At 35.5% G+C, this 25,578-nt stretch overlaps 1 protein-coding gene across 1 annotated transcript in view; it reads right to left on the bottom strand.

Moving 5' to 3' along the window:
* LOC113225696 (proton channel OtopLc) overlaps positions 1-25,578 on the bottom strand; it is a 57,861-nt gene that overhangs the window by 29,275 nt on the left and 3,008 nt on the right. The gene's annotated exons all lie outside the window — the stretch shown is intronic.

The raw sequence follows: 25,578 nt of genomic DNA, 5'->3' as shown, positions 1-25,578 counted from the left end.
CCGCACGCTACTCGAGATGAGTGCGGAGCGGACAACTTCTCTCTCCTCATAAAAAAGCTGTTTAGCCTCGCTCGTTGCATTGCACAATCACTTTTTACTATAGCCATCGCTCGGTTGAGGATAGGTAGCTACGTTTCACGTATTGTTCGTCGCGCGCCGTGCTGATGTATTGTTGTTCGCTCGAATGTAGAGCATGTTTCTTTTTTTGGGTAAGAAATACCAGTTATGTATATCTTGTAATCTTTCTACTGGACATACATGAGTACACACTTTCTCGTAATCAGGTCAGACTTGTATACTTGTTGCTATTTGAAGAACGCAAAGGGTGCAGTCACAACCATCGTTTGTAAACAGCAGCATATCGACGGAGTAGCATGTCGGTGGTAAACAATCGCGTTTCCGAGTAATGTTGGCTCGCTACGTTGTGGCCTCATTGCGGGCTAATTTACTTACACACCCTGCAGCATGCTGTATAAGTACAGCTTTACGTCTTCCTCGAGGCGCACATACGTGCTAATAGCTGATGTTGTTTTTATATAAATATATCACCATTCCGAACTACATACTGATAAATTGGTAACTAATGAATTATTTATATGTGCAACGTTTAATTTCGTTCGTTTGTTTTTTTTCTGACAAGTTATTAAATATGTCACTAAGAATCCTTTTTTACTAATGAGGTATTCAAAATGCGACAAAGAATATACTTCCTTCTAATATATCTCAGACATTTGCCAACTCTGGTATCATATTTCTTTAATCTAATAACTCTTAATCTTGTTAGCGCGTCTTCGAATTCCGCGATTTTCGTTGGGATCTTATTAGTGGTTCACTCCTAGTAGAAAAACTTTCCGAAACGCCAATCGTAAAGTTAGTTCACTTTTATAGGAACAATTTTACTTGTAAAGTTGGTAAGTTTGATATACTTCACCCTTAATATACGAAGTAATAAACCTATCATTTTAGGCTATAGTCCGCCATACTGGCCCGATGCGGGTTGATGACTTCACACGTTGAGAATTGTGGATCTTCAATATTCTTCATTATATTTTTCTTTACCGTTAGAAACGGGAATTGCAAGTTTATGTAATTAATTAGAGATTATGTACATAGGTACTCAGTGCCACAACGATTCGAGTCTTTTATGATACCGATTGACGGGACGAACACGTAGTGCACCTGGTAGTAAGCGACACGCCAGTCCATCACAGTTGCAGTGTCATTCAGAGCTTTAAATCGCAAAGGTCGGAGGGGCATTGCCACTGCGCCCGTCACTCGGAGACATAAGTTGACAAGTCCCAAGTGCCTGTGATTTCACCAGTACCTTTACCCTTCAAAACCAGAACGCAGTAATGCTCACATTAAGCAATAAGTAAGGTGGCAGTACTTCTTTGAACTAACTCTTTCACAAGGAGTTGTACTACTACGAAATCGCTCTTTGTCTGTTACCAGCGCTGTTTAATAGTAGACATTTTGATCCAGTATTAAAAAGTCTATTGCATGCACACAGTACGTATTCAATCGATTAACAACAAAGTTTTAAAATTTTATACATCTGAAATAAACAATTGTAATAATAGCAAAAAAGCCAATTTCACAGTACATTTAACGTAAGAAGGGAAGACTTGGAACATAATGCAATCAACTGAATACTGTTCATAGATAACTAACTTATCTTGCTCCCAAACTCGTGCAATTAGATATATGGTTCTAGCTTTCTACTAAAATGTTTTAATTGGTGCAATGATTTGTTGGAAAGCGTCGCAGAGGTTCGCTTCATTGAGAAAACTGGGTCATGAACTTTTGAGTAATGTTCGGTGGGTTGTTATTTTATTAAGTATACAGTTGTTGCATGATGGATGGAAAAGAAGAACAAATTATGTGATGAAATCCATGTAAACAATTATTAATACAAAGATCGAACACTCAGAAAAAATTCCTTCGATCCGATCGGATTCGAACCGACGTCTTCTTGCATACCGTGGCAGACGCTATACCAACTAAGCCACGGAACGAACCAACGGACCTCACGAATTTCTCCATGTGCTTGCGCCGTGTCTTTGTACTTGGTCTTTCAACTACTTTTTAGTCGTAGCGCCATCTATGAGAAATCTATTACAGATTTATCACCCTGTTAGTACCTTTACAGCTACCAGTCCTGGCGAGAGATGTCGCTATTTCTTTATGTGTAATTTATGTGTAATTTTGAAACAACCTGTGATTAACCAATGAAAGTTTTTTCTTCTCTTGTATCAATAATAACAAAAAAGTAATGGAGTAGTGTAGTAATGTAGTAGAAATGAATAAAGCGACATCTCTTGTCAGTCGCTGGTAGCTGTAAAGGTACTTGGCTGAGTGAAGAAAAAACTTTCACAGGTTTCACACAGGTGGCGCAACGGCAAATTATAAGCCGTTAAAACCAAAAACAAAGACGTGTAATAAGCATAATAATAGATGTTCGTGAGGTCTGCTAACTCGTTCCGTAACTCAGTAGCCGTACAGTTCCTCGTGAAAGAGCTCGTCCAGGAAAATACTGGCACTTTACATATTTCTGCCGCCAAGCAATAACGTGAGCTTATCGCGTTTCGATTTTGAAGGGTAAGGGTGCCGGTGAAATGACTATTTAAGTTCTTAGGTTTTCGCGATTGTTACACATAGGAAATGAAACTATTTTTCCGGATTTAAATCGCGTATATCTGTTTTTTCAAACAAACCGACGTTTCGGGCCCTTTGCAGGTCCCATAGTCACGGTTGACTGAGGTGGTACAGTCTTCAACCAGTTATGTCTAATATTGATGCAAACCACCCTATTTTTGCCATTACAGTTACAATAGTTATTAATTAAATACCTTATTTTTAATTTTACAAAGAAAACATTCCAATTTACGCTATATTAAGTTTTACAAATTATTTTATCGAATGAATTTTTATTAAGTTCAATTTATTATTAATTATTAATAGAAATTAGAATAAATAAAACATATTAATTAGTACTGCAATCTTATGTCTGTTTGGGATTTTTCATTAGAGGAAATGCTGCTGAATGCTGCCCAAACAAGCTGGAAACAAAACGGTGGTACGGAGAAACCATCTTCCCTGTTGAAATTAGGATGTTTTTTAATTTCAATGGCCTCTCGCAGTATCCTGGGTAGATAACGGACTTCTTTTGCAAGGACCTGGGGTTTGTCAAACTTCATTGAATGTGTAGGTTTATCCATGACATGCTCGCAGACTGGAGACTTGTTTACGCGACGGTGTTTGACATCAGCTATATGTTCTGAAAAGGGCCCGAAACGTCGGTTTGTTTGAAAAAACAAATATACGCGATTTAAATCCGGAAAAATAGTTTCATTTCCTATGACTATTTAAGGTTTATTTAAGGTATTTTTAGACAATGTACCATCGTCTCTTAACATCAGACGAGATGACGGCCTAGCTTTTTAATTCAATTTTCTATTTAAAAAACACGACTAGCACCAAACCGAGCAGTGAAATGTAGTCTTATGAAATCATCACATTACTAGTTCTGGCGAAACTACAGGCACATAGGACTTGTCAACTTACGTCTCTGGGTGACGGGTGCGGTTGCAGCGCCCCTTGGATGTTGCGATTTGAAGTGCTGAATGGTGCTGCAATTGCTGTGTAGAGCCGTGTCCGTTACCACCAGGCGATTCTCTTATTATTAAGATCATCGGGAAGCAATGGCCCCGGTTTGGCGAAAAAGTCGCTGATTCGATTCCAGCCGGATCAAAGGAATTTTTCTTTGTGTAAGCTCTATCTTTGTACCAATAATAACAAAAAATTGAGAATCCTCTATGGCTTGGCCACAAACTCAAATGACGTTGAGGGATTATGTGAAGGAAGACGGTCCGTGTAAATTGTACCTTTCGGAAAGCACAAATGCCGGTAGTGTATTCTATTCCTTTGGCCTACGCATAAGGAAAAACGAAGCAAAACGCTACGTGCGAGTAGGTGGTATATCAACGTATAAGGATCGAGTGAATCCCACTAGTTGTTAAAGTTTTCCTAAAGATTTAAAAGACATTATATTTTCAATATTTTCAACTCAATACAACACTGTAGTTAAATAATAAATATAAGAATTACATACGTTCCTCAGATCCCAAAATAAGTAAATAAAACACTTGTGTTGTGGAAACGGGAAACAACGACGATATCACAAACACCCAGACCCAAGACCATATAGAAAAGTTAGTTTTTCTACATTGACCCGGCCGGGGATCGAACCCGGGACCTCAGAGATGGCGACATCGTGAAAACCGGTGTGCAAGCCACACAACCCCAGAGATGATCAAATTTATTGTCGTAATATGACGCCGTCGGCGCAGACAATCAATTTGCATGACGGCATCATCACGGATCTGATACCTAATAAGTTAATAATACTTAGACCAACGGATTTTTTCACACTGTATTTGTTTGTGTCTGTAGAATATACAGATATTCTCACATGAGAAATCGATTTGAAGAACAAAATAACAGGAAGTTGGTGGTACAAGAGTTTATGTAAATTACCGTTGTAATTTTGTATGGATTTACAAACAACACTGTAATAATATTATATATCAACATGGAAATCTCCGGAGGGGGATCCGAAGACAATGGGAATCAATCACAACACAATGAATGCCAAAACCAAAAACTGCGACTAGTATTGAACAAACTCAAATAGCAGTTACAAAATACACTTTTTATAAATAACATAAAAACTCTTTTACACAAATATGTCGCTAAAAATGTTCTTGGGGAATTATGAGTTCCCGGAATGGGATGAAAAGGCTTTATTTATAACCTTGTATTCTATAATACGAGTTTATCAATGTAACGCCTACGAACCCATGATTTTTATCTAAAATAAAAAATATTTTCTTTTATATGCATAGCTAAACTTTTTCATTGTTTGCAGAAAAGTGTTGCCCGCTTACAAGCAACTAATGATTGCAGTCGATGAATATTCTATCGACTATCCACTAAATGTTGGTCACACTTATGCAATAAATAGCGGAATCTGATTCATTTGAATCATCATCGGTCCGTTATTGTCAATTTTTGTAAGTTCATACATACATTGCATTTATAATATCCATTAAAAATACAAAGAGGAGTCATATTCTAAAGTTTTTCATTTGAATTCAGTAAGATAATCAAATTCGCCGGTCCTTATTAAAATGGAAATGAATAAAAATTTATTTCAATACTAGTTGGCCAACTGTCGAAATAAGAATAAAAAACTTTATACCAAAGATTATTATACAACATCTGCGTACTTGTATGACAAAAATCCATGGTAGTGACCCGTTTAGCTCTTTCAGGTATTCTCGATCTAAGATGTTTAAATTAAATGTATTGTAATGATTTATTTATTTATTTTTGGCATAGCTACAGAATACAAACTGTGAAAAAGACGCTTAAAGATAACATGCATTATAATAGGAGTAAATTTGTATTCCTATGACAGCCACGCACGGCATTTGCAAAATAAATAAGTACTTACAAATTAACAGGTTATTAAACATAATATAAAAAAAAATTGCACTTAAACTTAGAAATTAAAAACAATAGCAAAAAATCATGTTACACGTATATAAAACATGAGATTCTTAAATATCCAAGTCTTTGGACAGCTTCGATTCTTTCAATATGACAATTATAAAAGGGTGACCATATAACTGAACAATACTCTAAATTGCTGCGGACCAAGGAAGAAAACAGGGTTATCACACTGTTTGGGTTTTGGAATGGTTTTGTCACTCTATTAATAAAACCCAACATTCTGTATGCTTTGGCTACAATGTGCTCGTAATGTGTCGAAAAATTAAGTTTAGCGTCAAGCCAAACACCTAGATCATTGACTCTGTCCTGTCGCGTTAGTACAACATGATAAATGTATTCAAATGTACATTTACAAAGAGCAACCCCTAGAGTTCTTTTCTCAGGGGAATCTGCTTTACGAATGAGCAGTAGAGTTTAATCAGTATGACGATTTCAAGTTTAATTTGCTTACCTTTGAAATAAACATTATTTAACTTTGACTTTGACTTTACAATAACGCAATTAAAATCATAAGAACTTCGTGACATTCACAATTCGGACATAGTTGCCAAAAACCTTCTTTCAGAATCTATCGATAAAACAAAATTAGAACATGACTATTTAAAATTTTATGAAAACTGGTAACCCTGCAAATGTCATTTTACTTCCTCTTTTCAAAAAAGACAGACTATAGTGTGTACTTCAAGACAAGTACAATATTTATTGATTGAACTTATATTTACGAGGCTTCACATCTGTTACGTAATTCACGAGATCTGTAGACTTATTATTTACAATTTTGAAATAAGTAATAATTGTTATTAAAATAAGTTAAAAAAATATGTAATGTCCTTGAGATGTAAATCGGTACATAAATTTGGACTAGCCATTATTTCCCCTTTGTTTTCAGAAGCAATTTAAATAAATAAAACATTAGATGCCTACATTCGTGTACATAATAAACAGAATTATAAAAGTAAAAATCTTAAAATAACAACTTACATTATGCCTGTTATTGTTTTCAATCTTCACTACATAAATTATGAAACATTGTTGGCTAAAACACAATAACACAGAGCCGAGGTGTTTCTATAAATTTACTTCAACAAGTTTAAACACGAATAATTCATACGCAACATTGTCGATAACAAGTAACAAATGTAAAACATAAATATCGTTCAAAACGCGTTCACGTACCAACGCGTCACATTTGAAAGCTTCGAAAGTTCAGAGCTTAGAGCTTTTGATCTCTGTATGATGTTTTGTTGTTCGGCGAGAGCGAGACAGAACACAAAACAACATAAACATTCGGGTCACTTCGGCTTCTTCCGGTGGAGCCCGCCTTTAGACTTCTACCATTATATTAAGATAGATGTGGCTTTACCGGAATAAGAAAAGTTACACAGTGTTAATATTATTATAAATGATCATGACTTACGACGAATATATATTGTTCAATGCCAGTACGAAAGGTCTAAGAACTTAGATATGCTTAATTTATGTGGAAAACTCAAAAAAAGAGGAAAAGCTTTAAAACAATTAGTCCTATAATGTTGCGCGATAAAAAGTTTTATAATTCATTGTTATTATATTATATTAAGTATAGCTACACAATACCTTAAATATAGCTAGCTACACATAGCAGACAATCATTAATAACAAACTGAATTATAAAAAAATAAATAACAATAATATATAATGTTTTATATCAAATATGATTTGTCATATGATTAATGTCACATATTTTTTTACTATCATGTTGTCATTTTCTAAATAACAAACTTCCAATTACATCATTTCATTATTGAGGGACCGATATACAATAAAAGTCAGCAAATTTGAAATAATAAACTGTTTTTACTACTAAAAGCTTTTATAATAAAATCTCAAGACACGTTGAGCAAAACACTTTAGCAGGTTGAACTATTGTAACCCCGTCACGTTCTCCCTCAAATACGCCATTGTCCTACTGATTACATCATGATACAGCTTTGATTATAAGGGGAGATATGTATTTATAATAAAACTGAAATCAAAGATAACGCACATACGGTCGTCTTTTGACTGCAGCTGATAACTATCCCATTTCTTGCTTGGGACCATCGTTTCTGGAAAGATTTGAGTATTTTTTTATTGAAAATAAAAATGCTTTCAATTTGAAACTTTTATTTAACTTAAGAGTAGTTGTAACTTAAGTTTAATACAATGAAATGTAACTTAAGCAATTGCATAATTACGCATCACATAAAAATTAATTGTTAGATATTCTATTGCCTTGCACTAAAAATAATTAAAATCAAATAAAGACTATCTTTCCCACAGGCAATTTCAAAAAATTTCATCGTCAATGATAACAAACATCCTGCAATCCAATTATATACGTGATCGTTTATCGAATGATCTTCCTGTCCATTGTATTCCTATTATGTGCAAGTAGGTCCCTACTATTCTCACGGCCAAGACGTTGAATGGCCGAAACAGATGGGGGCGGACTGTATGGTCCGGGGCTAGAATTGTCCCGTACTTTTGTGGTATTTCACACATCGAAACTATAAATAGTAAAGTTGAATCACACGAGTAATTCTGTGGTAATGCTCGTCATCTCGGAATTACAAAATGTGTTACCGGCGGAACCCTCATGTTGCTATTATAAGTTCTTCCTGTGTATAGCGGTCGAATATGCTTCGTAATTGAGAATTAATTTTCACGTATTTTGTTTTGGGGTACTGTACACTGAATTTAATCAAGGAGACGTTTGTTCTTTGCGTTATTTATCTAAAATTTTATTTAGGATGGATGACGTGACAATAATTATTTATGCAGCTGTAAGCTATTACTTCTTAATAATGTCCCAAGCTCCTTGCTTTTTCATATTCTTTTTTATGTTCTTTGCTATTGGTTTTCAGTATTGTTTGATTGATTGTCACTTTATGTCGTGTATTGTATTTCTAAATACGTGTGTGCTTGTTTTCGTTATTTTTCTCATTCCTTTTACATTCCTATACAGTCCATATAGTCCACTTCAAATAGTTTATTTGAAACAAATACATAATCGAACTTTACTGCCTCTATACCAACTTGCCCCCCTTTCTCTGTAAAGTGACTACATCGAACACAGAGCACGGTATTGTTTTTCAACAGAACAAGAGCAACGTTTCTATCCTGATCCCTATCTAACGATTCGTCGTAGGTACATAACTTCCAAGAACTCCAGACCTTTAGCCCGGCGGTAGATCCAAACAAAATGTAATCGCGTGCTCGGGCCTATCGTTTGTATTGTTTACGTGACTGGCAGCTGTCATAACAGTAGCTTGCTTGCCCACTTTAAGTTAACCTCGAGCTCACCTTTCGACATTAATGTAAGTACAAGCAGATCTAGCGTATGGTACAATTTTCGCAGGTTTATTTTTGAGTACCATTCTGCCTTCGGAAGGAAGAAAAGCACAAGCAGAAAATTCTAAATTCGTGTTTCAATATTTTTTAAGCTTTTCTGACAAAAAGAATAGTTAACATATACCTTTGATACTAAGTAGACTATTTATGTTATAAATAGATGCCACATAATTCATTTAATCAGCCGTTTTTGAATCATTTTAATACTTAACTCATGAATAGAACTAAAAGACACGAATGTATTGTGCTTTATTGTACAGTAATTGAACTACATAATAAGGGCACAGTTCTGTACATTACTAAGTATATATAAGCCTTTGATATTAGTGTTTTTAACGTAATAAACGTCATATATAACTTTTTGTGGTAAAGAAATCTGGTCAGCGCGGTAGTGCTGCCAGTATTATGGGGACGTTTGAACCAGCTAACATTCAGAGCGATCCTTATTTATTTTTATAGTTAAATAAAGGTTACTATGTCTGGTTTATTAATTATTATGTGACGAAGCCTACGTTGTGGATTTTTTTTTTTAATTACATTTATAATTAATTTAGATTTTGAATGACCAAAAAAATCAGATGAATAAAATCAGTTACACCCTTTTTGTTACATATTCAACAATTTATTGAGATATATTTCCACAAATAAAAAGTTAGATTGGCCTTTTTTTCTGATCCCAAATATGTATATAATTCAATTTTGATAAAAATGTTAGTTACGCCCTTTTTTGATCCGAGGGCAGCATTGCACTATGGTCCATTGTAGTGTAAATTTTGGCAGTGGTAAACGAAAACGAGTTTTCGACGGCTACTGTCTGAAAACAATAAAAAAACACCTCGAGAAAGGCCTACTTATAAATAATTCAACGAAGCCTGGACACTGCAATCGGAGACTCGGAGACAGAACAGATTAACGGTGACGTCGCCATATTTAAGCTGACAATCGCCTGCGAATTACACGCTTGTAATTCTGCCCTTTGTATACTAAAGTTACCGCGGTGCTAAAGACATTGAAATAACTGTTTTTAAAGTTGTATTAAAATTATTTTCTTTTCAATTTCAAGTATTTTACTTTAAATTAAATTCTACTTTGCATTGTCAAACAAGACAGAAGGCTTGCCAGAAGTTATCTCTTAATTATATAAACGAAGGAACCGTGGCCGAACGGTTACTATGCTGGTCTGCCACGCAGAGGTCCCGAGTTCGATGCCCGGGACAGAAGAAACATTTGTATAACCTACATTTATTTCTCTCGTCAGTTTGCGTGTAATTTGTTGTTGCTTGTGTGTATGTCCATGGCACCCGCGATTACAGGGTTTCCCTTAAACGGGGCAATAAGTGTGTGCGTTATTATACACATTATAATAACTATTTATTTTATTGTTAAATAAATATATAAACATAAAAAGTATGCACAAAGAAGGTCCCTAAAATACAGGTACTATTTATTTAGTTTACACTAATAGAGTTCTAAGGTTTAATTACATAGCTTTATGACCATTATATAAGGTTTTTAAATTCTACTGTACGTGAAGCAATTACTCGATTTGTGAACCAGTTTTGATTGTTGTAAACTCTTTATAATTTTTGACAGGTGTAGATAAAAAATAAATTGTCAATGAGCGGAAAAACTTAGTTAAATTTGAAACCATTCGGGAAACTGAAAATTATAAAATTTACCTTTCCAGTTTAGTACCTACAACTTGTTGTGACCGAGGTTACGAACCAATATTTATGGACCGCGATTAAAATCAGGTTTGTTGAATTTCAACCACTTTTCGTTAACTGGTTTTCAAAAAGTTGGCAAATAGATGTAATAATAATAACATGATGAACGCACACACTCAACACAACCCCGCACTAGGGAAACCCTGTGTCGCGGGTGCAATGGACACACACATAGACAACCACAAATTACACCCAAAATCACGAGAGAATTGAACCTGGGACCTCAGCGTGGCAGTTATAATGATTTTTTTATTAACAGTAGACCTCCTCATGAGAGTTCTTCCGGGGAAGTACTGCCGCCTTATCTATTTCTGCCGCCAGGCAGTAATGTAAGCATTATTGAGTTCCAGCTTTAAAGAGCAAGGGTGCTCGTGAAATTACAGCCAAAGGGACTTGTGTCTCAGGGCGACAGGCGCAGTGGTAGCGCACGATTCGTTCGTCCAGTCCCTTGGTATAATAACCAAAAAAGAAACTTATTCTTATACGTATAATATTGAGTTATTCCAAATTGTCCACCAGAATGTTGCGTTGGTACCCATGCTATAAATAAATATTATCATCACATGCGTTGCTCTGATCCCAAAGTATGTAGCTAAAGCACTTGTGTTATTTTAATCGGAAACAACGGCGATGCAAACACCCAGAGTCGAGACAATATACAAAAGTTAGTTTCTACACTGACCCGGCCGGGGATCAATCCCGAGCCCTCTAGAGAACGCGACACCATGAATACCACTGCATGCCACTCGACCACAGAGGGCGTCAAAATTATATATATATATTCAAGTGAAGTTATATATTATAATAACATAACAGTATTTGCAATCGTTGCATAATGAGGGTTCTTAAAGTCGAGTACCGTGTTTAGGTCACGAGGCTTGGCCGAGTGGCCTAAGTACCTAATAGGTACGAGATCTTAAGACCTAATTATATAATGATGGCATACAATACTTTTTATACGAACCAAAGAGAGATATAATAGAAGTGGCCAAGGTACCGCTTATATTTCAACCAATCATTTGTTTTCTAAAAGTTTATGGCCATAAACTGATTGGTTAAGTTGGCCCAAATATCTTGCAACTAGGCCTAGTTGTAAGATATTTGGGCCAGTTTAACCAATCAGGAATCAGTAGTGGGGTTTGAATGACGTCATATTTGATATTTTAATTAGCAAAAATATAGTTCAGTGTAAATTTTTCAGTTCCGTTGTGTGTACCATAGACAATAGAATTTTGATTCAGGACTGAAAAGAGCGCCTTGAAAATATGGTTCATGAAAATATAATTCACAGATTAAAGTAGTCCTGTACTTTTTCTTTTTTTTAAATTTTGTCTACGGGAGTAGAAAAAGTATTTTAATTACTATTCTTTGGTTCATAATGATAAGTTCCTTTGGTTATCGATTACATTCCTCTGCATTTTTTATTTATAAATGATTGTCGACTACGAACGAAGACACTAGTTGTCTAACAGGACTTTAACAATAAATAACGTAATTGTTAAATAATTTATTAAATTATCTTTAATGTATTAGGGATTGCTACACGCGCCTTTCTGGCCTTCTTATCTTTACGGTTTTTACGTTAACCGACATAGAAAACTGGAGTAAAGTCCGTTTAGTTATAAGATTTTCACAAATTAATATACAGATATGCAGAGCTGCGTGCTCAATCTCCTTCAACTTTGCGTGTTATTGAATTTTTTACGGGCCATAGAGTTTTTAACGTTCGCTGATATTAGATCCAATAAATCCTGGGCATTATTTTTAAAATGTTTAGATACTAATTTCATCGTTAAGTTTATGATATCTGCGAATGTCTGTTTGTCTGGTATTTCTTTCGTTTTATATGGCTTCTTTTTTATGAAAGTCGTCAGGGATGTGGAGTAAGACCTGCTCTTTAATTCAGAACTTGGAACATTCCACCACTGATCCAAAGTTTTATACACGCTCTTCCTTGTTCTACGTTGGAAATCGTTGACCAAGACGCACAAGTTACAGTAATCATTTGTATCTGCCTGGTACCTAGTGTCATGGTAAATATAATGATTGCGCCATTTGAAATATTCGTAATATTTTTGCTTGTCCATGATAATGTCGTTCATTTGTTTCGCTAAATTTTTTGGTCCTAGTTCTCTTGCGTCTAAATATATTCCATCAGGCATGAACCTAAAATATAAAATGTACAGTTAATCTATCACGACAGAATACCAAAAATAATTTAGTTTGGGTGATTCGGTTCTTGATTTTGATTTCAATGTGTCCTTCCCACTATGACTTAAGGCTGTGTACATGATGAGAGTTACACAAAGCACCATGGAGCGTCTGATACTCGGCGTCAAACTTTTTTAAATGTCTGCATTGCCAACGGATCTCTAATATAATCAAAGACTTTAGTAAGCTTTGCGCGGTCCTATATGAGTATTTCTTAGGTTGCTATATGTTAGGAGTTTGTTGTATACATTGGTGTACACAGTCAATATCTATTAGAGAAAATACATATTGGTGGTCATTGGCATCAAACTTATAGATCGAGTTCTGAATTCTGGAACTAAGATCCAGGACATAAGCAATCGGATACTGCAATGAAATAAAGCGCGAGATACTCTATGCGATACAGTAGTATCTCACGCAGGAAGCGACAACCGAATGGTGGCCAAGAAGTGATTATAGATACGTAAGACATCCTGTAGCGAGATGGATAGACGGCATCATCAATACCGTGGGGCGTAGATGAGACTAGCGCAAGATCGTGGCGGACGGCAACAACTACGGGAGGCCTATCCAAGCAGTGGGTGTAGTCGGGTTTAGATGATAACGAAACCGAATAACACGCAGACGGTTCTCATGATAAAATGTGTATACAGATATTTGTGATACTAAGGAAGTTTCACATCGGAAATGCTTTGTCTGGGCATAAAATCTGCAATCTCCTATACTTGAGATTGCGCTGGCACTTCCTACCCTTAATTCCCAAACTAGTTAAACAAATCACTTCGGTAATTAAACCGACAAAATAAAATTACCTTGTATAATTAGCACCACCATAAACAATTGGCACTGCAAAATTTTGCAGAGCTTGTAACAATCTGTCAGTTACGTAGTCTTCAGCGAACGAATTTTCAAATGCCAAGTAGAAAAAATAGTCGAACTGTACTTTGACTAAACATTCTACCATATTTGAATGTGGACAAGTTAGGACCCCACATTTTCCATATGTGTCCAACCTCAGGTCGTACGGGATCAGTTCTGTTTCCAATTCGCTTACAAATTGTTCTCTATTGCTTTTCGTATTGCAATTTGACACAAAATACATAGCTGCTATTTTCTTGTGCCTTAGTCTATATTTAACATATTTGTTAATGGGGTTCATTTGATCAATGGACAACCAGTTCATAATTTTGTTTGGTCCTATTACCTCTCCGTGTCTGTTTCTTATTACTATGAAGCCGAATCGCGCATCAGAATCCAGTTTATACGTCCAAGTCCAGTTAAAGAAGTTATTATACTTTTTCTGGATTGGATAGTTGTGTGCGGACTCTACACTCACAAAAACGTATTTTTGTTGTTCAGATCGATTCGGTGGTAACGTCAAATGGGGCTGCAGGTGCAGATCTGGGCCGTAAAATAATATCGCGTCGAAATCGGCAATGTTACTAAAATAACTTTTATTGTTGGTTATAAAACAATTGCTGAAGGGACATTTGTTTTGAATGAAAATTTCGCACTCTTCTTCTATGTCACGATATGGTATTATATCTGTACGTGTCCACTGAAGAATATAATTCAACCATCTTGTTTTCATTCTTGATTCAAAACCATTCGCACACAAAATATTTATCAGTGTTATTATTACACGTATATCTACTTTGCAGAATTTGAATTTATTTGTGTTAAGCACCATCTTAAACACTGTCTCACGTGTCGCTTGGACTAATTCTGGCATTCGAATGATGGTTAAATAAACATTTATTTCTAAATAGCCAATACGACTAGAACACCTATCTATTTTGATGTCAGAAATTAAAGCATCGTTGCTTACGTAAGTATTTACGATAATAATTGAATAATAAATATGTTACATCATAACATGTTGCAATTACGACTACGTATAATAACACAATTGTCATTGTTTTCTAAGTTACCTTCTCAGTTATTAAGGGTTTTATTTGTCTGGTCTTGGACGTGTCAACTGACAACAGAGCTCTTGTGAAAGAGTTTCTTCAGGCCCATTTCCGCCGCCAAGCAATAATGTGAGCTTTAATGCGTTCCGGTTTTGAAAGGTGCTGGTGAAATTACTGGCACATTGGACTTGTCAACTTATGTCTCAGAGTGACAGTCGATATGGCAGTGTCTCTTAAATCTTTGCGATTTAAAACTCTGAGTGACACCGCAACTGCTGTGGACAGGCATCTGGCTTAACACCAGACGCGCGGCATTATATGTCTAAGTTATGTGGTTATTCTAGATTACATCTTGTAATGGAGGTAAAGTTGCGAAAGAGATACATAGGCAACTTGGAAGGCGAAATTGGAAGAAGACGGCCAGGAATAACATTTTCGGATCAAATCGAGAATGTTCTTAAAAAGGCTATCGTTCGTAATGAGAAGAACAGAAAGGCTTGTTTGTAAAGATTGATAAAGGTATGTAAATGAAGCGAAAGACGGATCTGGATCGTGCAAAATGGTATTCAATAGTCTTCGCCTATCCCAGTGGGAATCCAAAGGTTTGAGTATATCTATATATACCTACATTATATCTAATACTATTTTGGAAATCTTCAAAGTACTTGTTATGTACTCTGTGAAATGACTATATTTTTACAATTTCCATTAATAGCGTCACAAAACAAGGTTATCAAATTCAAATACTTAAATTCATGTTATCCAATGCTATAGTGAGACGCCCGTGGTTCATCAAGAGCTATCATTAAGTACGGCTTTGTATTTCCGGCGTACGCGGGTTCGATGCCCGGCTAATGTAGTCACAATGCAAAGCATCTGTGGCCGATGATAATTCTGAACCGTACCCGCAATTACATGCTGCACTATCTTTGTTAACAGGTAAATTGGGTATCTTTAATTTAGTTTTTAATTAAATAATTTTGCTGCATATTGTCTCTTAACTAGGGTTCGAAGCGATACTCATCATTAATAAATAACTATCATATTATTATCAATGATATTTATCTTGATAAATGTACCTTCATAATTGAGTTAAATTTATTTATAAAATTAATTGGAGCAACAAAATGCTACCGCTAGCAATGTCGTGTCATTTATTCGTATCTAGACGTGTCAAATGTCAATATTAAAAAGTCACAAACAATAGTGAGGCATATAAATTTTTAGATTTTCATTTATTCTATAATAATAGTCAGAGTACATTTAAAAACTTCAAGTAACGCGTATAGAGTGGTTAATATAGCTCTAATTATTAAAAATTAAAGGCAAAAAATTATTTATATTTTATTTTATTATATTTTTTAAAACTGTCTTTTTAATATACTACTATAGTAATTACTGCCTACACATGAAAAATATAGAATAGAACCATTTATTGCAACGCCACTACACAAAAATACACAAAAAGAAAGATATAAAAAAAAAACAAATATAAATAAAAAAAGGAAAAACCGCGAAGCAAACATATCAAAAGGATCCACTCAACCAATGCCACAACCAAGATTAGGCTGGTTTTTTTTTAGTGGACTCAATATTGTGAGTAACAGACGTGTACAAATTCAATTAAATAATCCGGAATTTTATAGAGAGACATTATTCACTCTATGATTATTACTTGAATGTATATCGATCTCTGGTTCATCGCCATTGACTCAAAGCACTTGTCTTAAGTGTCAATAAAAACTAAAGTGTCAAATAAAAACAAACAAAAATCGAAACGACGAAAAAACGGAATGGAAACATCAAGAAATATTGCACCATAGATTACTAAGTTCTCGTAAAAGTCTTTCTTAAAATACGATGACTTTAGGTTCTGTTTCAGAGATCATAAAGCCCGCATTTATCATGCAATTCGCCTGGAGTCCACAGCGGATGTTGTGATATATTACAACCTGCAAAAAGCACCTTAGATTTACTTACTATAGATTTAGTTAGAGGGTCCTCGACTACACAGGGCGTCATATGGATATGCCACACGGAGAGAAAGTACCTTACCTAGATAGAAAATTTTACTGAAAGCTGACTTGATTTTGTTTTAAAAACAATTCCAACTGCATTCAAAGATTTTTAGATAATTGCCGTTAATCGAACCCGCTAAATGTAAAAAAAATTACATACTGATCGAAAGCATCAAACATTTTCGAATTATTTTTTTTATTCAACATTTTCCGGAACAAAATTTGAAATTAATTTTTAAATTTCATGGTCTTCCATTTATTTAAAATGATTAAGTTCATTTAGATGAAAACAATCCTTATGATTGGGGCTTTCGATTAGTATAGTAAAATTACAGGTGTTTTTTTTTCGTATTTGGTACTTTCGTTTCCCGGCTCAGACAGGCGATTATTTAAAAATTTTTGAATGCAATTCGAATTGTTTTTATAATCAAAATAAAGTCTTGTTTCAGTAAAATTTTCAATCTACGTTAAAAAAGAGCATCTTAATCTACTTGCATCTCGATTTTGGCAACACGGCTCTATGCAGTTCCTACTTGTGTGTCCTTATTTGATAATCTATACTCAGGCAACACGGAATATGAGGGGTATAATGTCGTTATGCCAAAGGAAATGCTTTATCGGAAATTAATATTGATATCGATTTAGTGACACTCCGTGTTTTACATAGTGATATCTAAGGTAACAAAAGCTATATTTTACAACAGCGTCGCGGTTGCAATATAGCAATTGGAGTGCAGTAGACACGACTGCTGAAGTGCACTATGGCTGTGATCACACTGCTGACAGGCGTTAAAAACAGCATGCACTCACTATATAGTTATCATTGCGTGAGAATACACAAAGTGTCAATATAATAATTTTGTTTATTGCTCAAGGTTTTTAAAGAGAGACTCCGTGAAAATCAGTGCTCGGATTATATTGAATGACCATAGGATAGTACTCGCATTGAATTTTTCTGAATTTACTGGGACACACGCTCATAGTTCTTTCTAACCTTCCGTTTTAGTATCTCAGACGACCTGATATTCACATGCATAATCAGTCAAGTCAATCTCCTAACGGTTTAGGGCTCCATTTTAGATTGTTAGTAACAATCGATGTGCAGAAATGCCACAAGAACTCACCTACGAAGAAAATCGCGCCAATGTTCACCAAGCCTCATTGCCATTGTCTTTGTGACTCAAAACCATTTTCCTAAAGCCCACAAAGAGTTAATAAACGTGAGTCCAATCAAGCTTGTCAATTAAATTCCCTATTCGCGTGTCACAAGCCCCTCAAGGAAACATCAAAGGCACTACCGTGCTGTTAAAAATTCCCCAATGCAGTTTGGCGCATGCCCGTGAAGAGGCAGACGGCCTGTCGCCCTTCCGCTCTCAGGGTCGTTGAACGCACCAAAACAAAGACCCTACCACCTGTAGCCCGACACTACACTGCTCTCCGATCGATAATTAGCGTACGTAGTGCATCGAGCATCTACCGGTGTTGGAAAACAAAGGGTCGCATCGTACGTTCAGTCAAAAAAGGGAGAGCCCCTTTCTTGAACGCCTTTTCGAATTTAACGTGCACTTTGTGATTGATGATCGGACAGCTATTTCGGCATGCAATTTTTCATCATTACAGGTTTTACTTAGACTAAATGGTTGAATTTTTAATTGTTTTTATTGCATTTTCCCTCTTTGTTCGTACAATGAAACGCAATTATTTTTTAATGTAAATGTTTGTAACAAACAATAACAACTGCCTATTCACTCTAATCTTGAATCGCCCTAAATTATATGGTAAGCGATGGTAAGCGACACGCCTATCCATAACAGTTGCAGTTGCCACTGCGCCCATCATACTGTACATTATTGACAAGTCCCATGTGCCTGTAATTTCACCAGCACCCTCATCCTTCAAAATCGGAACACAGTAATGCTGACATTACTGCTTGGCGGCAGAAATAGACAAGGAGGCAGTATTTCCCTGGACGAACTCTTTTTCACTACTGCTACTAAAGTTGTCGCACATTTAAAGTTTTATTTCTCGGCTTTGAATCCAGTGCAACTTTAGTAGCAAACCATTAACCATCCATTTTGAATGACCAATATTCACGCACCTTGCCAAAAGCGGTTCCGGGGCGCTACTTGCGCGAATTGCGTTAATAAAATGCAAAATTGAGTGAACACAAATCAACGAACGCCGCAATTTCACGCAGCCAACCTCTCAATTTTAGCTTTATCGATATCGCCTTACATCAACGTATTAACTGTGGGCAAAAGCCAAAAGAATTGAACAAAAAAATTAAATAACATCAATTTAAATTCTCCGTTTGTGAGCCTTTTTTATTACTGACTCCAGACAAGTTATTACGACCGCAACTGTTCTTTATCAGCTATTGTTCTTTTACCATTTAAGTAAGGGTTTCTTTTACCTTGAAATATTGTTTGTGTTCAAATACGTATTATCGTATTACCGGGTGAAACCTTAGTTTTAAGGATGCGTGAAAATAAGAAGTATTATAGGCCAAGGTAAGGAATTACTTCAGCCTAATATAATTTCACATACAAACATACATGTTGATTCACATTATGCGTTTATTCTTGGTACTTTTGAAATGGTATTTTTAAGGATATGCAATAGGGTCGAGACCGACATTTTCCCACCTTTTTATCCATGATCACTGTTTTTTTATAACACCAAGTGACGTGACGAACAAATCGTGCGCCTGCTTGTAAGCGACACGCCTGTCTATAGCAGTTGCAGTGCCACTCAGAACTTCACATCGCAAGATCTGAGTGGCGCTGCCACTACGCCCGTCACCCTGAGACGTAAGTTGACAAGTCTCATGTGCCTGTAATTTCACCAGAACTTGTAATGTGATGATTTCATAAAACTCTACATTTTCAAAAGTACTCGGTTTGTTGCTAATCGTGTTTTTTTTCATTAGAAAATTGAATTAAAAGCTAGGCTATAATCTCGTCTGATGTTCATCGAGAAAAATGCCTTAAATAAGCCTTAAATAGCCCCAGCCTTCGGAAAACACTCAGTGTTATCGAAATTTTTCTGTCGTGCAACTTTCTCAAAATGTAAAATAAAACAAAAGCTTAGCCCTTGTCACATGTGTTATAATACCGCCATGTGCTTTTAAAACTAATTTATACATGACAGAAAGGGTTGCCTTCGATAAGAAAAACAAATAGTCGACTATTCCCTTGGGAAGCCGCGGAGTTAAGAGTAAGCGAGATTAATTAGACGGCTCTACGACGGACGCAACGCGTGCGCTGCATGGTGTGATTTGTTGCACATGCATATTGCTAGGGAAAGTGGGTTTCAATCTTCATTTTGTTTAGACGCTTTTTTTTATTACGTCTATAAAATTTAGAAAGTAGAATTTAATTTAGAAAAATATCTGCTTCGTATTTATATTAAAAATGTTTTATTGCATCTATTTAAAGATTGCACGTAATTAGACTTAATTTAATCGTTCTTAGATGGATAGAAACAGGTAAACAGTATAATTAAACTGTGTAACTACCTATAGCGAAGAAGTGGCCACGTAAACGACATTTATATCATCATCCTCAATACGACCCACTGCCGGGCAAGTATATCCTCTAAGAAAAGCTTATAAACCATAACCCATCAATCTGACCCAATGAAAATCGAACACTACACATGTTTTCCAAGGAACAAACAACGAAAAAACAAAAGTTAACGGGGGGGTATTGCTGCTAAAACATTCACAGACGTTAGTTAGGAATTAAAATCATAATATGTACGTTATAATATTGTAACTTTATGTTGTATGTACTTGTACTTTTATATTAACGAAATCGATACAATTATGAGTAAAATTTAATAAATTTCGTAATTTTAAAAATGGTTACATAATCGTGATAAAATCCTAACCCTAATTGGCTCAAATAACATTTCAATGAAAGAGCATTGTGTAACATCAAGAATGTATATTTTTCACTGATTGTAGTTTGTTTACTTTTCTCAGAAACAAAAGTATAACTGTTTTAAAACGGTGGCATTTTGAACAATACACATGGGTCTTATTTACTAAATAATCTAATATACATTCCAAAATATGTGACCGTTTATATATCATTGCACGCGACTGTACATGCCGCTGCCGCAGTGTCAGGCAAACGTTTGACCACGAGACTACCGCCACTCACGGGTAGAGGTGGGTGTTTAAACGAAAAGCACTTTAAAAAGTCTGCTTTTTAAAATAAGCTCATAAGCTCACTTTTCATTTTAAGCGTAAGCGTTGGTCACTGGTCAGTTCCATAAATACTCAACAATTTCATTTTTTACAACGTACCTAAGTTTCAACTAGCGCCATCTGTTTCCTAAACAAATTCATTCAACATAACGTTACAAGCTTTTTTAAACATAAAGTCTATGCACTTAAACTTAAAAAAGCGTTTTTCTAAACGACTTTTTAAGCGTCAAACTAAAAAGCGTTTATGTGAAAAGCGCTTTTACAAGCACGCTTTTTAAAAGTATGTTTTATCGTTAAAAATAAGCAGTTTTTTCCATTTCAACTGTTAACAACTACGAAAGTTAAAAACTTGTTTTTAAACGCCAATGAACAAAATGCTAATATAATAATGATATATCATAAATAAAAACATAACTCGTTTTTTACTAAACAAAAACTTACTTATCTTAAAACCTTTGTGGCCTACTCTTGCGTTTTGCTATCAACACAACGTTGCAAGCTTTTTTAACTTAAAAGTCTATGCGATTAAACGTTTTCTAAATGATTCTGTTGGCTTCAAACTAAAAAGCGTTTAAGTGAAAAAGCGTTTAAAAAACACTTTTTTTAAAAAAAAAGATTAACGTTTAAACGTTTAAAAAAATAAGCAGTTTTTCCCATCTCTATAGAGTGTTGACTCTCTGCTGCCATGTTAGAAATACTTTTGCAGTCTTTTTTTGAACTATATGTATATGTTTGTCGTTAAAACAAAATTAGATAAAATAAAAAACAAGGATCAGAGAACAGACTCTCAACATTGCACTAGTCGCGACACGCATGACGATGAATTACCTGCATATTTTGTATTATTATTGTTCCTCAATGTCCTTTTGTTTTTATTATTATTTTTGTTTTTTGTTTATATGCGTGTTTGTGATTGTACAATAAATGGCTTTCAACATAGAGCGAATCAAAAACAATATAGTTTACCTTTTTTATTTCTTAAGATTTAGGTACTAAAGCATATCTCCAACAATAATTTGTAATTATTTGTCTTTTGTAAAAAGAAAAAAAATATAAACCCCGGAAACTTCAATCCTGAGTTTAACATCTTATCGTCAACATATCATTATGCCATCGAGCCTTGAACCCTGACAATTACGCAAATAACTAGACTTTATACAACGCTCAGTGAAGGTCTCTAGAATCGCGAATCACTTGCAATTTGTTATCCGATGCAATGCTATTGAATGAAATTCAAATGACTACCTGTCCCAGTATTATCGAGAGAAAACTCGACACGTAATTTAAAAATGTTCCCTTTTTGAAAGTAAATCATCTCAGTCTCTACTTACTATACAAATACGTGATTAACTATATTCATGTATAAATACTAAATATATATATATGACAATGTCAGACTATTGGGATGCCGATAGAGATTCCAACATAAATTGCGGACTAATTACTAGAAAGTAAACTTATTCATCATTTCCACATACGTTTAAAACCCAAATTGAATAGGTATGAACTCTAAAACGTGGACTCTCACACGAGCAAGTCACGGAAAAAACTCGTAAAACAAGTAACGATTAAACAATTGTTGGGAACTCCTGCGCAGGAATCTCGGTGCTCGGTTTATCAGACCGGCCGAATAGGTAATTAATTAGCTTCGTGAGAATTCGCGACACGACAATCCGCAAACGGATTATAGCAAAATATAATAATTAACAGTTGCATGCTTGCAGACAAGGAAGTAAAATAACGAGCTACAAATACGTTTTATGGGTTTATAAATAAGTATTGACTTAACTACGAGAAACAAAAAAAATAAAAAAATGTGCAAATATTTATTGAACAACACGATGTTTTACTGTCATGAGATTCAATTATTTTTTGTTTAAACACTCCAAAGTTTGTTATAATATTAATACAAAGATCGAACACTAAGAAAAATTCCATCGATTTGGATGGATTCGAACCAGCGGTTGAAGCATATTGGTACTATCAATAGCACAGAAAGTCTGCTGTTTGAACTTTGAACCGTACTTATCGTAAAATGCAAAGAATTGAAATTAAGTACTGCCATCTTACCTATTTCTGCCGCCAAGCAGTAATGCTTTCCAATTTTGAAGGGCAAGGGTGCTGGTGAAATTACAGGCATATGGGGCTTGTCAACTTATGACTCAAAGTGATTTAAAGCTTTGAGTGGCATTGCAAGTCCTATGGACAGGCGTGTAGCTTAGTGTAAAGCGCACGACTTGTCCGTCTCGTCAAATAATATTTAAAAAAATCACAAGTTTGAAACTTGACATGCTCTTGACAATGTACTATATTTGGTGTGGAAGCAAATGTAAATATGAAGAATTATATTTCGTCACTTCGTTCTTCAATAGGGTGTTTACCATGTACCCTCTGGTTATTAGGTAACATTCGCCCAAGTATTATAGTTTTTAAACGATTTTTAGCTCAAACCTAGCCCGCGATGGCGAATCTATATAACTCTGAGCATTGACTTACAATTATATGGACGTCGGGTCCGCGCTAAAAAGTGTCCGCACTTGTAAGGCGCTAAAATCGTATACAGAGCGCGACACTCCGCTTTAGTCTTCATTTGTTCTACGGACAGCGCGATACTGCGATGACATTACAATTTAAATTTCGAATAGGTTGACTTGGGACATTTTTTTCGTGGTTTTTGTATTAGACCCGTCGTCCATTTATTTATAAGTCAATGACTCTGAGGCAACATTTTACCTTTGCTCATTTTTCAGAGTTATACTAGATTCCAACAAAACTTTCTAATTACAGGCAGCAGTGTAAGGAAGTGATAACATCTTCGAATAGATTCATATGATACGATCGAACTTCACTTATGTACAGTTAAGAGCACATCAAGCTTGATGCTTTGTACTTTGGACCGTTCTTATGGTAAGCGGCACAGAGTTGGATTTAAATCTCAAGTATCAAGCTTGACGTGCTTTTGACAAAGATCACATTTTATCACAGATTATAAATATTTTACTTTACGACTTTCATAAAAAGTGTAAATTGACAATTTGGAAAAGTTTACGACACTATTACTATTATTAGGCTTTGTGTATGGTTAGGAGGAAATTTTGGATATTGAAGCATTCTTTGTGGCAAGCGACGTAAAGTTAAATTTTTTGCGTATTCTATCGTCTGTACCACCGGTGAGTGCTCTGAAGAGTTATTCAACCTTGTCCCTTCCTCTCCTTTCCATCAGCGGACCACCCGTGCCGGACTGCGTTGCCACAGTTGGACGGTCAGTTCAATACCGTCCCGCACTAAAAAGTTTGGCAATTCGTTTTTATGCCGAACCATCAAATTGTGGAACCAACTCCCGGCGCATGTATTCCCTCCCCTCTATAACATCGGGTCCTTCAAACGTAGTGTGAAGAAGCATTTGGCCAGACCGGCAAAATGATAGTGACGGAGTGAAGATATTTGTGTTTTCCATCCGTTACTCTCATCTCTGGACTGTATTCGCACTTTCCATCAGGCGCGGTGCAGTCATTTTGCCGAGTTACAATAAAAAAAAAAAAAAAAAAAAAAAAAAATTTAAATTTGTAAAAAACGTGGTCATTTTTAGAAGTCATTACACGTAGGCATGAAAAATTTTGTATTGAATTATTGATAACAAATAGTTCACAACATTAGCGTGTAATTTCTAGGCGACACGTTTGTGTTATACAAATTAAAAATTGTAGTATACGCCTTCAATGGTATAACATACTGTATACAATGACTATCGTATATAGTGATGGTGCATAAATAAAGAAATTATTTTAAACTATTCAGCCCTAAGTAGTTTCAAAGTAGTCAATGGCACTCCGAGTTTGACGTAAGCACTAAACGCGGAGTAGGCCTTGAATGCCAAATCACAATACCTACTCACTTTTGGCATCGAATTATTTGAAGGTTGGCTGCGCATGCGACGCTACGCGATAATGTCTGAATTAATTGTAATAACATATTTTTTTAGTAATTTGACGTTTATCCTTAGCGTAAGAATTGAACAACCACAAATATACCTAACGAAGAAAGAACCAACTACAACCTAGAAGAGAAGACAGCACCAAGTATGATTTATAAAAAAATGAGCAGAGGTAACTCAGTGAAGAAGCAAATGACATCGTGAGGTTTGATTAGGTTTACTTTTAGTAGCAGTAGAGATCCAAGCAGTAACGTACGTATTACTGCGTTTCGGCTTTGTAGGGTAAGGGTGCTGGTGAAATTACGAGCACATGGGATTTTTCAATTTATATCTCAAGGGGACGAGGGCAGTGGCAGTGACCCTCAGATCTTAAGCTATAAGTGGCACTGCAACTGTTATAGACAGGCGTGTCGCTTACCACCAGGCGCATGACGTGTTCGTCCCATCACTTGGTATGATAAGAAAAATGTAACATATCTCTAGAGAAGTGTGACAAGTCCCCAACCTGCATTATCTTCAGGAGACCTATGCCCAGAAAAGGTAACGAAAAATGGGTTAATGATGATGATGACATATGAAACCTGAACACTGAGATGAGCCAGTTCACCTCGTAAGGTAT

This window comes from Hyposmocoma kahamanoa, unplaced genomic scaffold (genome assembly GCF_003589595.1).
Source record: "Hyposmocoma kahamanoa isolate Upper Pololo Valley unplaced genomic scaffold, ASM358959v1 169, whole genome shotgun sequence".
NCBI classification, from domain to species: Eukaryota; Metazoa; Arthropoda; class Insecta; order Lepidoptera; family Cosmopterigidae; genus Hyposmocoma; species Hyposmocoma kahamanoa.
Note: the sequence above shows the minus strand (reverse complement) of the source record. Positions and strands in the feature narration are given on the sequence as shown.